General features: G+C 41.1%; 1 long non-coding RNA gene and 1 pseudogene across 1 annotated transcript; both read right to left on the bottom strand.

The window, feature by feature from the left end:
* Positions 1–422: 422 nt before the first annotated feature.
* On the bottom strand, positions 423–2,778 carry LOC139211649 (actin, alpha cardiac muscle 1-like; annotated as a pseudogene).
* A 10,230-nt stretch (positions 2,779–13,008) lies between these two features.
* Positions 13,009–15,263, bottom strand: LOC139212304 (uncharacterized). The gene is made up of 2 exons (XR_011585305.1): positions 15,072–15,263; positions 13,009–13,653 (listed from the first exon to the last, which is right to left on the bottom strand). It is a non-coding gene; the product is annotated as an uncharacterized lncRNA (long non-coding RNA).
* Positions 15,264–15,644: the final 381 nt, after the last annotated feature.

The raw sequence follows: 15,644 nt of genomic DNA, 5'->3' as shown, positions 1-15,644 counted from the left end.
CCACCGAAACTTTGTGTGGTTAATTTCTCATGAGGTGGCTTATCCTCTCCGCTCACTTTAATCTTTTCTAATTCAAATCTTTAATAACCTCTACTCATCCATCACGTGACCAAAGGACAGCGCCTCGCTGCTTTCGAGAGAGAGAGAGAGAGGGGGAGAGAGAGAGGGTGGGGGTGGGGGGGGGGAATTCTAAATCAGATCCTGGAAAACAAATGCTTTTTTTTTTTTTTAGATTTACACTTAAAAGAAAGAATGGTGCTCCCTCTGTGAGATGTAGTCTTTCTTTACTTATAAAGCTATACATATCTACATATATATTGCACTTGAGTGTAAACAAAAACAAAAAAAAACTTGGCTACAATACACGAGTCGGGTTGTTGGCACAGGAGGAGATGGGGAGGGGGGGGGGCGCAGTCTGGCGCTTAGAAGCACTTCCGGTGGACGATGGAGGGTCCAGTGTCTTTATACTCCTGCTTGCTGATCCACATCTGCTGGAAGGTGGACAGGGAGGAGAGGATGGAGCCGCCGATCCACACGGAGTACTTCCTCTCAGGGGCGGCGATGACCTAAACACAAGCACATTTGTTGATCTCTTACTCCGCTCATGATAATGTTACAGTCACACTCCACAGTGAGTCAGAGCTACCTTAATCTTCATGGTGCTTGGGGCCAGAGCAGTGAGCTCCTTCTGCATGCGGTCACTGATACCAGGGTACATGGAGGTGCCTCCTGACAGGACGTTGTTGGCGTACAGGTCCTTGCGGATGTCAATATCACACATCATGATGCTGTTGTAATTGGTTTCGTGAATGCCAGCGGATTCCATTCCTGTGCAAACACAGCAGACAAGTTAGTGGGATTTACCCCCCCGGCAGCATGAAGGCGTCTGACACCGCCGTCAGCTGTCCTAACAGGTGCCGAAACGGACAGCTCCGCCAACAGCTGCGCGCTCTGTGGCGCAAATGTGAACAATAAGCCCCTGCTTTAGATTACTCATGTCTATTTATCAGCCATGAAGTGGTGAAGCAGAGGGTGGATAAACCGTGACTTGCAGTTTGTGATCATAATAAGGCAGCAGACCACTAGCAATAAACACGTCTATTTCATAAAACCATCAATTTATCCAGTGTTTGTTTCGGATATAATAAGATACATAAGATTTAGATGATATTTATGTTCACCTGAAACTGTGCAAAAGTTTTCCTTGAAGCACGAAATGCTCTAGAAGTGAATACATTCTTCTTGTTTTAAAGGTTTCACATGCAACATGCTTGTATTTTTTTCGCAGAGGCATAAAATCAAATAAAAGTTTATTTGGATCAAAAACATAAACTTATCGTTTGTTTATATAAAAGATAATCTAATGTTTTCGGCTTTACTTTTATAGCTACTTATACTTGACTGACTATAGCAGTGACTTACAGTAAAGTCACTGTATGAAACTATAGTTCGTGGGACAGTGTCACTACAATCCAGTTAACTCTTTGATGTCTGCGCTCGCCTTTACGCACCAATGAATGAGGGCTGGAAGACGGTCTCTGGGCAGCGGAAACACTCGTTGCCGATGGTGATGACCTGACCGTCGGGCAACTCGTAGCTCTTCTCCAGGGAGGAGGAGGAGGCAGCGGTGGCCATCTCATTTTCAAAGTCCAAAGCCACATAGCACAGTTTCTCCTTGATGTCACGCACGATCTCGCGGTCGGCTGCAGGGGATCAGATTTGTATAAAGTCAGCCAAGTGCATCATTTCTCATTTTTTGTTATCTAGTTGTGCAGAGGGAGGGAAATACAAGACCAACCGAAGTTTATCGAAAATGTGAATTGCTGTTCTATACTCACCGGTTGTGACAAAAGAGTATCCGCGTTCAGTCAGGATCTTCATGAGGTAATCTGTGAGGTCACGACCGGCCAAATCCAGAGCGTAACCCTCATAGATGGGCACGGTATGAGTCACACCGTCACCAGAGTCCAGGAAGATACCTGATGTTGAATACATGAAATTTTAATCCATGTACAACTCAGTGAACAGAAGCTCTCACACGCCTGAGGAATCTGTCATACCTGTGGTGCGTCCAGAAGCGTACAGGGACAGCACAGCTTGGATGGCCACGTACATGGCGGGGACATTGAAAGTCTCAAACATGATCTGGGTCATCATCTCTCTGTTGGCCTTTGGGTTGAGGGGGGCTTCTGGGCCACACGCAGCTCGTTGTAGAAGGCGTGGTGCCAGATCTTTTCCATGTCGTCCCAGTTGGTGATGATGCCATGCTCGATGGGGTACTTGAGGGTCAGGATGCCTCTTTTGCCCATGGCTTCGTCGCCGATGTAGGAGTCTTTCTGGCCCATGCCAACCATGACGCCCTGATAACAGCAAGCACACGGGGATTAGGGATCTGATGGCCTACTACTTATCATCACAGACCAACATCACTACGACTAACTGAAGCATTAAATTGTGTTTTCTGAAAACAAAACAACAGCACATGAATGATCCTCAGTTATCAGTTGCACCATAGATACGTGATTTTGGTGAGCAATTACGCACAGTGGATCTGGCCCTCATCCAAAGCCACAGTTTGTTTTATGTGACAGAATCAAGTCACAGAGATACAAGTCATTGTCTGTAGAGGTTATAAATAGTTTAGTTTACCTGGTGACGGGGACGACCAACGATGGACGGGAATACGGAGCGAGGTGCGTCATCCCCGGCGAACCCAGCCTTCACCAGGCCGGAGCCATTATCGCACACCAGGGCTGTAGTTTCCTCGTCGTCGCACATGGTGGTAGATCTGAAACACACACGGTTGCGTGCGCGTACACGCAAGCAGTGGCACTGTTAGATCCAGCGATGGAATTTCCTGTTTGTCAGGGTTGGGTGATTGGAGATGTTACCTTTTCTTCGTGGACACACAAAATAAAAACACACAAGGTTGCTTTTTATGGACAAACATCCCAGGGAGTGGTTAGTTATGGGCCTTGGTGAATTATAGTGACATTATATGCTATAGGAGTGCATGTTATTGGATTGGGTTAGTGTTTAGGCTTTCCTTTGTTGGCTCCCCAACACCTGAGCTGTAAAAGTTATTTTGTTAGTACTCCACAATCCGCAAAAGAAAAGAAGCTGATGAACTACAGGTACTCACCAGATCAGCACCAGGTGCCGGATCTTGAGAGTGTAAACCACCGAAATGTTAAGACGGACCAATTTATACCCTGACAAGTGTCTGTAAGAAGGGGGCGAGCAGCATAACACCTTCTCTATATTTGGTAGCCAATTGCCTGATTGACAACAGCCACAACATGAATGGCATGACAAGGAGAGAGAACTCCTGCAGTCAGTAATAATAATATAACCACAGCACAACACGGTGTCTGTGGGAGGCCTGCTCTAGTGAAAAATAGCGACAATATGACACAATTCTGTCTGTCGGTGTAATGTTTCAATAATTCAATTCAATTCAATTCAATTCAACTTTATTGTCTGTTCAGGTAAAAACAGAAATGTTTCTTTTGTCACTGCTATAAAAACAAGGTTTAAAAACCCACATTCAGGCATTAAAAGACACCCTCACACATCAAAACACACAGCACAACAGGTAAAACGAATAAAACACATAAAATAGACTAAAAACACAGTGCAGTCTATCCTGTGCTATTGAGGGCAGCTATTGCAGAGGGGATGAAGGATTTTCTGTAAATGTTTTTCCTGGCCAGTGGGGTTCTATAGCGTCTGCCTGATGGCAGCAGCATGAAGGAGTGGTGGAGGGGATGGGAGGGGTCCTCAGTGATGAAGGTGGCTTTCCTCATCACTGAGGGTCCATACAGTTCTGACAGAGGGAGTTGGGCTGTTTGGGTGATTTTACTGGCCTGGTTTATTATTTCGGGAGAGATTTGTTTTGTGTTTGATGGTGAGGAAATTGAACCAGGTTGATATGTTATAGGTGAGGATGGATTCAATGAGTGATTTGTAAACAAGAGTTAAAATGTCCTTGCTGATATCAAAAGACCTGAGCTTCCTGAGCAGGTGGAGTCGCTGTTGAGCCTTCTTGTATATAGTGTCTGCATGTGGTCCAAAGGAAAGACAGGTGTCGATTTCCGTCCCCAGGTATTTGAAGGTGTGTCCCTGTTCCACCCCCAGACCATGGATCTGCAGGGGTTGGAACAGGTCTGGGTTTTCCCCTGAGGATCCACAGCATAGCTCTTTGGTCTTTGATGTTGAGCTCTAATGAGCTCTCAGAGAACGTTTGGACCTGGGTGTGGACCTCCTGCTCATACCGTACCAGGGCCTGAGTGTCGGTGATGTGTGCCACCAAGGCCATGTCATCTGCATATTTGAAAACAGGTGATGCTGTTGCAGGGAAGTATATCAGTGTTGTAACTCTAGGCAGAATCAATGAATTTAAAACAGAAAGAAACACATTACTTCCTTTTAACTGGAGTCTAAAGGAGTCTGTGGAGTCCCATTCTCCTCTCTTTATCTACTGTATCTGCATACCCAAACAAGGGTAAAATCAATTAAGATTCACAGCTGTCTTGGTATTCTAAATAAGTTAGTCTATTTGTTTTAAGTCTGTGTTTCTGGAAAGGTCTCCCAAACACATATGTGTTTAGACTGGCAGGACACACGTAGCCCACATGGACAGACCACTTGTGCCACACAGCTGGTGTCAGCAGCTGTTTGACTCTGTTAGAAGCTCCAAAGCCCACCTTTCAGAGGCAGAAGCCACTGCTGCAGACCACGCATTCTCATTTAGTACAGTGTGTCCAGCTTTATTAGATTTCATCATAAGCGTGCACATCTATTCATGAACAAAGGCATGCTACTGGACTCACCATATGGCAAATGAAAATATATTTTTGCAGATGCATTCATAGATTACATTTACATAAAATCAATGCGTTTCTATAATCATAATGAGCTGCATGGCCGTTATTGATGTGGTGGCCATGAGACATGCTGTGTCCACATATGGAAAATTTTGAAAATATCTAAATTAATGCGTTAGTCATGCTCTCTTGGTTTTTCATTTGCATTTTTTGCTTGTGATAGAGAAACCCTTACGCAAACCAGATAGATACTAAAACATTTTTAATGTCTTCAGCAGAAATTTCAAAGCAGAACAGCATACTGTGTATATGCGCTGAAAAATATGAAGACAGGAAGAAATACTGGCCTGAGCATAATATCAAAGGTTATCGCAGTACATTGAATTTATTCTCCTTGGCATATTTCTCATCCTCTGTCTGAACATATACTGGTTACCCCAAACACCAACCGCTGGTCCAGTAATTACCTTTTTATGTAATAAAAGTCAAGATAATGTATTCTTCTGTGTAAGAAACCTTTACAGATAAATCAAAAGGAATGTTGATACTATTTGTTGTTCCCGACATCAAAACAATGAAGAAAAAGGAACATCTCTTGTTGTGACACATGCCATATTCTTTCTTTATTCCTGCACTGAGGAAAGAACAAGACATAGGAAATGACATTGCCGGTTTGCTTGAAACAGACGGCGAGCGGGCTCTGAAGGCTGTGAAATAACATTGGCTAAGAGCAGTGGATGGTCCCACCACAAGGAGGACAAGACAAAAGGGCACAGCGAGCCATGAATCATATGCTGCTGTCACCCGACCCCGAGCCATAACCCTTCACTGTGTGACTCTTTGTTTTGGTCTTATGTAATGAGTGGTAGGCTGTGGTCTGCTTTAAGCATCCTTTTGCCCCAGTATTCAAATAATGCTAACATTTTATGACCGCAGCTTAGTGAAGTCTGTCCATGGAGAACAGAACGGTTAAGATCAGGAGGGGGAAGGTGGACAACGACTTTTTTCAACATCCGTTTGCTCTTGTGCCAAAATATTTGATGCTACTGTTCAGGTGCTATCACTGCTAGGGAAAGGGCTCAGGGTGTTTGTAATGGTTTTGTTAAACTCGTTCTCAGAGCACCCGCTGGGCGAGAGAGGCTCATGCCAGTGCCTGGGTTAGACATAAAGACACTTGGAGGCTGCTCAAATAACCCTGTAGTGTGACTTTCACTTTAGCTGTTGCCACTGCTCTCTGCGACCCTTCCTACCACCCCATAACAGATTGGCCTCATTACTCAGCAGTAGAGACGAGATAATAAGGACAAAACTGTTCAGAACAAAAAACATATTGATTTTCTATGAGAATTTCACATCATAAACAGAGTACAACCACTTTTAAAGAACCCTGAGGCGGAGTCATTTGCCTGATGCAGGCAAGGTTTTGTACCTAAATCAATAATGCACACATATATAGGAATGTCCCTGCACTGAGTACTGAGCACAACAACTGGATTGTAGAATTTGAGCTGTTCATCACAAACACGCTCAATACAAATGGTCTGAAAGCATTTTTGTTCTTTCCAACATGGCACATTTATCTGTGTTGAGCATCAAGGGCCATTTAAAGGTCACAGCAGAAAGAATGCATATTGCTCAGTGAAAATTGGCTGTCGTCTCTCTGGCCCATGCGCTGAATACTGAGTGACAAGCTGCTGGCTTAAGTCTTCTGCTGGGTACCTCAAAGGAACACGGAGCTTGGATCACTGTCAGCATGCCTGCAGTTATACAGCAAACATTTGCTCATTCATTACCGCCGATACTTTGGACGAGTCTCACTTTCCTAAAATGCACAGATGAATTTTTTTTCTTTTCTACTTTATGAGCATCAGTTACGCAATAGGCTAATGCCTGCAACATGAGTTAGGAGAATAAAAGACACTCAGAAAATAAGTTCAAATTTAGGAAAACAGAGTTATAGATTTAGAGCTGGTGCCAGTCAAAATGAAACTATGTTTATCTTTGTTATGTAACTGCAACATGATGAAATTAATTAAAGCAAAATGCATCAGTATTCGAAGTGTACCAAATGATCAAAGTTGGAGAGGAAATCTATCACATTTATTAGAAATTAAATACAGGATGCTTCTCAAATAAATCACAACTAATGATTCTTTTCATTGCTGATTATTCTTGATCATTTATATTAGGTGTTTGAGCTAGAAAAGTCAGGAATTGCTCATCAGAAGGTCCCAGAACCTGCGGTGACACTTTTTGTCACATGAACAGTCCAAAAACCCAGAAATATTCAATTTATAATAATCAAATAAAGCAGAAAAAAATGAGGATTTTTGAAATGTTTTGCTTAATAAATCACATGAACAATTATTATGGATTATTCAAGCTGTTTGACTACTAATTTGATTGAGTAATCAAGTAACATGCTTATTGTTTCAGGTTTAGAATATACTATCTTCTGTTTGCTATTTTCCAAGATGAAGATCAAAGTAAAGTTTCCACACATAAAGCTGGATTGGAAGTCTGGCCTGTTTTGGGATTAGTATCAACACCTCAACACTTTTTGTGATGCTAACTGAAATGGAGCAATAAGAAACACATTAATATCGAAAGTTGGTTCTAATTGTTCATGATTCTTGGGCTCCTTCCTCTTTGATCAGATATTGTCCTGATTAAAATCAGGAAACCTCTCGATCATTTGACTATATATTTCTTTCTCTACTTTTAAGAATAATTTTAAAATACTATTTTAAAATACATAGAGAAAATGACCCAGACACGTTTATTTATTCCTTGAAAGTCCCTTTCAGACATGAAATATGTGTCATTGCTGGAATTGCTGAGGCATTTTATAGGCTCTGATATCAATGCCAAGTCCAAGTCCTTTTGTATATGTGCCAAATTTGTGTAAGAGTAAACTCCTCTCAGGTTGCTAAGACTTGAGGCTCCTGAGGGGTAGCTACAGCCCTGCTAAATGCTTATTAAGCTGTGACTGAAACTACTGAAATATCTCAACCAAAACAAGAAAAAAGCAACGCTCCTCCTCTTTGTACTGGAGATGTAGATCACTTGCAAACTGACATTTCCCCACATAGCCATTTAACAGTGTACCCACTCCACTTGTGTGTATGTGAGGGTGAATTTACAGAGCAGTATGTGGTTAATTGAATGGGGAGGCCTATACTTATCCTCTCTCTCTCTCTCTCTCTCTCTTTCTCTTTCCATGCCTCCCAGGTCTCCTTGCAGCTAGTAGGAGCTTTTTCCATAGCCAGTCTCAGACCCTAATGAAAAATTCACCAGTTCTCCTCTCTCTTAGCAAGGCACTGTCAGCTTAGCTTCAAGGCCTATCGCCTGCTGTACCCTCTGCCAAGACTTCTGGGAGGAAAAACAGAGAAAGTTGAATTAAAATTTTTTTGGCAAGTGGCATCTATCCTCAGGATGTTTGGGAGCAGAGCTGGGCAGACAAAAAAGCAATCTAACTAGGTCTCATATGACACTCACATAAATACTGCACTACACATTCAAGGCACTGGCCACCTAATTTTTTTTAATTGAATTTGTCTCACATTATAACCAGCATTTAAAGGAATAAGTAAGGTTTTGTCACCACGTGCAGCAGTCAACAGTGTGGGGTAGGAAATGAGGCTAAAAAGTACTTTGGATTGGAAATAAAATATTCATGAATCAAATTTGAATAAGCTATAAAATAGACAGCCACCCAGATTTGTAGGTAGGCTGCTCAGCAAGAGTATTTTGGTAAGTCTTTATAGGGGTCCCTAAGTATTGAATCCTGAGCTATTTTGGTGGTAGCCGAGAATGCACAGTGCTAGTCGGAGCTGATAGGAAGGCTTTTGAGTTTTTAGCCCAAACACCTCGTCTAGAAGAACTTCAGCTAAACAGGCTTTTGCCTTCTGATAGATTCTGTTTAATTGAGCCTCGACAGCAATAATTCCAACATGTTGATTTTCTTGCAATATGCATCCATCCCCTATCTGCTTCATTGATGTTGTTATGAAGGTAAATCTGCTCTTGCCTCGAAAAGGAATACTCCCATAGGGATCAAAAAAGTATCGCTTTAAGCAGTGCATATTTCACCCCCAGTAAATAGTTCAGTTGTACACCGATGTGCTATGTTATTACAGCTCTATTGCATGGCCTTATGACCAATAGGCGATTTGAGGGAGAGATGAGGGGGGGTAACATCCTTCTTCTCAGCATAATGACCAAATTGCACCTCCTTTGTTACTCTGCTGTGTATTGATCAATCCAGAGGCGCTGTCCATGGTGCTGAAGCAGTAGCTGGATTTGTAATTGCGCCTTTCTTCTCAGTCCTGCCCTACTGTTGGTTTTGTCTTGGATCTGTAATATTCTCCAAACCACATACTATAAATGCTCAATTTTATACTCTATTGTTGCCAATATGCTCCGCCAAAGTAACAATGTGTAGTCTCGGAAGAGAGAGAGGATCATGGAGACCCACTGCTGCCTGTAGAATTCTAGTAATATTACTATGATATTATAGCTTGTACAATATTGCTACTTATGACCCTGTCTGCTCTGCTGGGATTTCTTTTGAAGTGGGATTCTGTTTCATGTTTTACTGTTCATCTCAGCAGCTTCGAAATGCGTACACAAGATAAAAGTATGAAAGATACTTCAGTTAGACTTTTCAGCCAAAGTAGGTCTTTGCAGTGAACTTCCTGAACTTCTCCTACTGTAATGTCAAAGATTCTAAAGTAATCTGAATGTCCTCAGGCTATTTTCACATTTAAAAAGACCTACAGACAAACAGCTCACACTGTGGGGGAAATATGCGGATCATTTACTTAAGAGTAAAGGAAATACCACAACCGTGTAAGAATACCAAGTCCTACAGTCTTACAAAGTCTTACAACGTAAAAGTACACGAGTATTAAAAGTATTAGAAATTTGTGTGAAACAAAACAAAAGGCAGGTAACAGCACTGGAATTAGAAACGTTTTGAAGTTGCTTGAAAGCTGAAATATTCCTATTACATCTCTAAGAAGACAGACTCACTGAACCGACTCATATTACAAGCTGCATATGTTTTGTATGGAGACGTAAGCAGCTGTCATAGATATATTATAGTGGAGTAGAAAGTGCAATACTTCTTTTTTTCTGAAATGTAGTGATGCAGAAGTAGAAAGTTACAGGAAATGTTGAGCACATTGACTCATGGAAGGTCCCCCTATTCACTGGGGCTAAAATGGACAATTCCCCTGTACCTCTGGCACCGTGTTACCACTTGACTTTAAGATTACTTTCCTTGCCAACGCACCCGTTACTGCAAGAGATCTTAAAATTAAAAACAGAACGGACAAAAAAAACAGCAGAAAATAAAACCTTTCAAGACAACTTTTTTCATGAAAGATCAACTCCTGTGAGCAACATTCCCGCTGGCCTCGAAGCTCAGCGAAGCTCTGCTAAAGCAAACCAAACCTGATCCCAACAGCAGCAACGCAGAAGGTGATTTAAGGTCACTAAATTAGTATGTGCCGCATGAAAATGGTAATTTACCATGATATTCCTCTAAAATGTTTGGTCAAGCACAAGCATTCCCTCCCCCATTTGTCATGATAGCTCAGAGCACACTTGGTTGAGTCACAGGGGTTGAAACTAACAATTAGCCTTAAAGAAATGGAATTAAACATAGCCTGATCTCCCTCCGAGAGTCTGCGTGGTATAATAGCGTGGACCTTACTTGACTTGAGGTCACAGTTAAAGTTTCATGGCAGTTGATCAAAAAAAGGCAAGAAAAAATGGAATGGAGTGCATTAAGGACATAAGAATATGCAACAGTGTAATTATGGAATAACGTGAGTGAAACAAAGAATAAAATAAAGTAGTACAATACACCTAACAATTCATCATGTTCAAAGTGGACATGGAAAATGCATTTATTTACTGTCTTGCAGATGAGCAGACCGATACCACTCACATGTCTGTAGTTAGAAGCTAGAAAGAAGTCAGTTTAGCTTAGTGCAAAGATGGGAAACGAGTGGAATCAGTTAGACTGGCTCTGTCCAGTTCACTAATTAACACATTAACACAGATATAACTTAACTTAGCTACATTAGCTATTTCCCCCTGCTTTCAGTCTTTATGCTAAGCTAAACTAACTACATAGTGGCTCCAGCTTCATATTTAAGAAAGCAAATACGTGTATTTCCCAAAAATATTGAACACTTCCTTTTAACACAGAGATTGGAAAATTGTTTTTGCACCTGACATGATTTTGAAGCCACATTGAAAATAGATTTGGGGAGTGTTAGTATTATCACTCCACTGGTTCTATCCATGTACAAAGTATAATGTATCTGAGCGAGTACATCTTGTATATTGGACAATGTGAATTTTGCATTCTTCTGACCAACTGCTGGGCAATAAACTTTAGTCTTTATGTATTTACAATAGTGTGAATGGCACAAAAAAAAGAACCTAAAAAAACAGCAAACAGGCATTTTACCCAATAGACCAGAGGAAGTATCTCTGATGAATTATACTTGGTGCACAGGCCCAGTTCCCCTTCAGATTCAAAGCTCTTCAGTGAGTACTTTGGGCCCATTCCTCTGTGTTGGCTTTCAGACCAACAATGTCACAACTTCAGTGCAACCGTCTGACACTTTGAGCTGCTAGATCATACTTTTTCAGAACATTTTGTGTCAAAACTTTCCAGTCTTTACTTAAGATGTTAGGTTTCAAAGGTTCCAGTCTAAGAGTTGAAAAAGAGTCCTGAATCTTGAAGCCTGAATCTCAAAATTTAAAGTTTTTACTTGTTAAACTCATACCCAGTCTTGGTCTCAAATAGCCTCATAAGACCGTCATCGTTAGAAACAATAATTGAAAAACAAGTAACTCTGAAAGTCTTTGAGCCACTGGGTCACATCAATTCACACACTATCTCAAAGCTTCATAGTTTTTTTTTTTTTTTTTATTTGGACGTTGGCCCACCATATTTTATTTGCAGCCTGTCTCCCGGAGCCAGTAGCTGTCTCTCACTTTCAGCCACTAAGTCATAATACTTTCACACTTATTTTCTGAGTGCTTTTCAATCTTTTGCTTACTGCAGGCAGAAATACTCACGAACTTTGTAAAGTTATTCATCTTAGTCTGGTCAGTTAGCTGGACATTTTCAGTCGATGCAAAGAAATCTTTAGATTATAGTATCTGGCTGTGTTCAAAGTTTAGGTCAAACTTCTAATTTAAATTCTTGACATCATTCATCTGAAAACATCTTTTTTGCTTATTAGTTTATTTCTTATTTTTGTACATTTATAGCAGGAACTTCAACTTGGAATTAACTGACGTTTGACTACATAATGATCCTTCATATCATCCCAAGAAATCTTGTGATAGGTGCACAGATCAAATTATTTTTTACATCCTAATAAAAGTGTAATGTGCAGTCTATATGCAACTAATACAGTATTAATTATTCAAAGTTAAAGATTCAGTTTCATAAATCTAATCTTTGTACAATAGATGAAATCTTCATTGAAAAAAAATGTCTAGAGGAAAAACTGTAATGTTATTAATAATAAATAATAAGTATCATGTAATTTATCTGTGCTGACTTGTAAACTGAATTTTCAACCGCAATCAAATCGAACAATTATATTTTGGACTTTAAAGCTGCATTATTCAATATTTTATATTGACAAATGGTCTGTGTTATGTGAAAGGGGCTGCTCCAAGTGTCAAACCTTAAAAAAATGATCACCCAACTCTGCAGCATTATTAAGCACTGGAGTTTTTTTTTAGCATTCAAGTGGCCAAAGCCACAACTCCAAATGAGTGATAGTGTCGCTCACAACTTCTGATACTTATATAGTATTATATGTCAGTGTTGTGTTTACCTCTTTTTCTGTGGCCCCCAAGTGGACAAAACATTTTTTTATTTGTGTGACCGATTGTATAGTTATTTGTGCTGAACTAGAGATGACCTTGTAATATGTCTAAAAATGATCTCCCTGACATCCATTTAATTCATATTGATCCTAAATAACAAAAAGCAGGTTAACAAAATTACTGAAGGAAACTCGACATTCATCTGTTCATATCTCCGGCTTCCTCTATCTCTCTATTTACCTTCACCTTACAATTTCACAACATGGATTTTCCACCGAACATTGTATACAAGAAGTCAGTCGACACAACACAGAGGGCAAGTTCAAAGCAGTTTTAATCGCATTAAAAGTTTCCATACAGTCATTTACAAGTCTAAGCATTTCCATTGTTAAATTGCCATTTTCATTCTTATCTTCTCCATGCAGTGTCATCATGAATTAAACAGCAAACACAGACCATGAACACAAAGCCTATTTCCTTCCTGACAAACCCATACAAATTTAAAATCCATGGTTAATTACATGTAACAGAACGAGTGGAATCCATTTTCCAGACTTTCCGGACCTTTGTGTTACATAAGTTGGGAAAAAGTTTCCCACTGTATTGAGTGCCAATCATCTCATAGAAACCTCACATAAAACAGACATTAACAGTTCTCCTGACAGTGAAGGCTTTTCTCTTTAGAAAAGCAACAGTCGTGCCTTCGATCCGCAGTCCTGGCTCCTCAGGATGGACCTCAACACAAAGGCTTGCAGTGCCTCATGTTATTGGCACAGGTTCGGCCCAGGTTGGCCCCCTCCAGGAGCAGATCGGAGAGTCGGTCCAGGCCGAGGCAGGTGGTGAGGGGGCTGATAAGGCCGTAGAGACCCCCTAAGGTGATGCCGAGGGGCCAGCCAATGCACAGGAGAACCACCAGCCAGATGATGCACCAGAAACATGACCCACAACTGGCCATCCTAGTCTGGGAGAGAGAGAGAGAGAGAGAGAGAGAGAGAGAGAGAGAGAGAGGAAGGTGAGAGTGGCTAATCACAGTGGACATCAGTATGCTTTGCAAAGCCAAATGCTTCCACTTGAGTTAAGCAGACAAACAACTGTTACTGAACACTGGAATTTGGGAGTAAGTCTGGCAGAAGAGCACTTTAGGGTCATAACTGACAGTGTGTCAGTCACTACAATAGCATCAGAGTGTGTTCCTGTGAGTGGCTGCACCTCTTCAGTGATGATGGGAGATTATCAGATTGAAACGTGCCCTGTTGATGATCTGGATGTACTTGTCAGGATTAGGCAGTGGCCTTGACAAAGCATGATAAGCCTGGCAGCCTCAAGCAATAACCACCAGGCCTGTCTGTCCATTGAGGCCAACACGCCATCCACTTAGAGGGTGCTGAAGATTGGCACTGGCACATTAGTCACCCACTAATAGCAGATCAGCAGAGATCACGCATAACTTTGGTAATGAGCATTACTTTATCTGTCAACGCCGATAACAAACAGTGGCCAAGAGTATAATGTCCTGCTATTTTGAGCTATAAAAATGCCTGTTGTTTTAGCCGTGATGAAAAACTGCTAATTGGATCGCTGTGCTATGTGTGAACCTTCCCAACCTGATGATTTAGGCAAAGTATAATGGCAAACAAACGTGGAGATTTTTGCTACCATGAAATGTTATTTTCTCAAGAAATGCAATGTTAAGGGAGAGGAGCTTTTTCGTGTGTTAAAATCCAGCAGAAAAATCTGCCCTGAGGCTCAGCCTTGAAGTTGAGATTGTAGAACTGATGGTTTTATGAGTGTGAAAGAGTTGTGTGCTGTCAGATTCCCTAAGCCTGTTTTAGCTTTAAGACACAATGGTCAGACCCCCCCCCCCCTCCCCCTCCAGGCACTACTGTCTTGACTCTATTTAATGTGTAATTTCCTGTTGTGACACTACTGTCACGAAGGGTTGGGCAATAACTTACACATTCAACACGAGTGTGTCCCACGGTGGATCCCGTGCTTTTGGGAAACGCCTTCACATTGAAAAAAAAAATAAAATACACCAGCTACTAAGACACAATTATCTTAAAGGCAGAATAACTTTCTCTCAAATCTCTTCTCCTGCACTTTGTATTTCTTGTTTTTGACGAATAACCAACATTATTCTTTATAAAAACGCCATATATGTGTCATATGTGTGCAGCAGCCCAAGACATTTTAATGTGGAAAATTACATGTCAGTGTACGGAGAACGATACTATGCTCAAAATGCACATTAACAGTTTTACCGCATGCTGTTAGTCTGTCTGGCATATCAACCCATAGCAAAGGTTAGAAGTAAGAGCGTTGCAAAGTAGCTATTAACCTAATGAATACCTGTCTTGTGAGTATAAAAGACATGTTCACCTTCAGCAGAGAAAGGTTCTGGAGAAAGTGAGTTCCTGATCTTCTTCTTGCTTTCAGGTATTCCTTCCAGTCTCCCAGATCCTGTTTGAGACACCCAGGGATGCGGTGTGCCAGCAGAAGTCACTTCCCACCAGTTAGCTCTAATTTACAACAATAAGGCACCACAGGGAATTGAATTCTCAAGAGGCCGGCTGAGAGAAGACAGAAAGTTAACTGTAAGGCTTAAGGGGAGGGAGGATATTACACAATGCAGACATTCATGTGATTCAAGTAAAAGTATGCTTGCGGTCATGGGTTTTTAAAGGAATAATTGGTAATGTATTTGAGGGAACACCATTTATATTTGTGTTATAGATACATATAAGTCTGTTACGGTTCTGTTCATTCTTGCATTATGAATCATAAAATATGTCAGAATCATGTGATAGACTGTATCGCTCTGTCTAGTGGGCTCTACGCCAAAACTGTTGTCAGTGATTCGTAGGTGCAGCCTTAGCCGACTGATTATCTCCCTTATCTAACCTCCCATTCTAATCCTTTCTCAGCTGACAAGAAAGGCAAAGCCTACAACTC

The sequence above is a fragment of the Pempheris klunzingeri genome, chromosome 13 (genome assembly GCF_042242105.1).
Source record: "Pempheris klunzingeri isolate RE-2024b chromosome 13, fPemKlu1.hap1, whole genome shotgun sequence".
In the NCBI taxonomy this organism is placed as follows: Eukaryota; Metazoa; Chordata; class Actinopteri; order Acropomatiformes; family Pempheridae; genus Pempheris; species Pempheris klunzingeri.
Note: the sequence above shows the minus strand (reverse complement) of the source record. Positions and strands in the feature narration are given on the sequence as shown.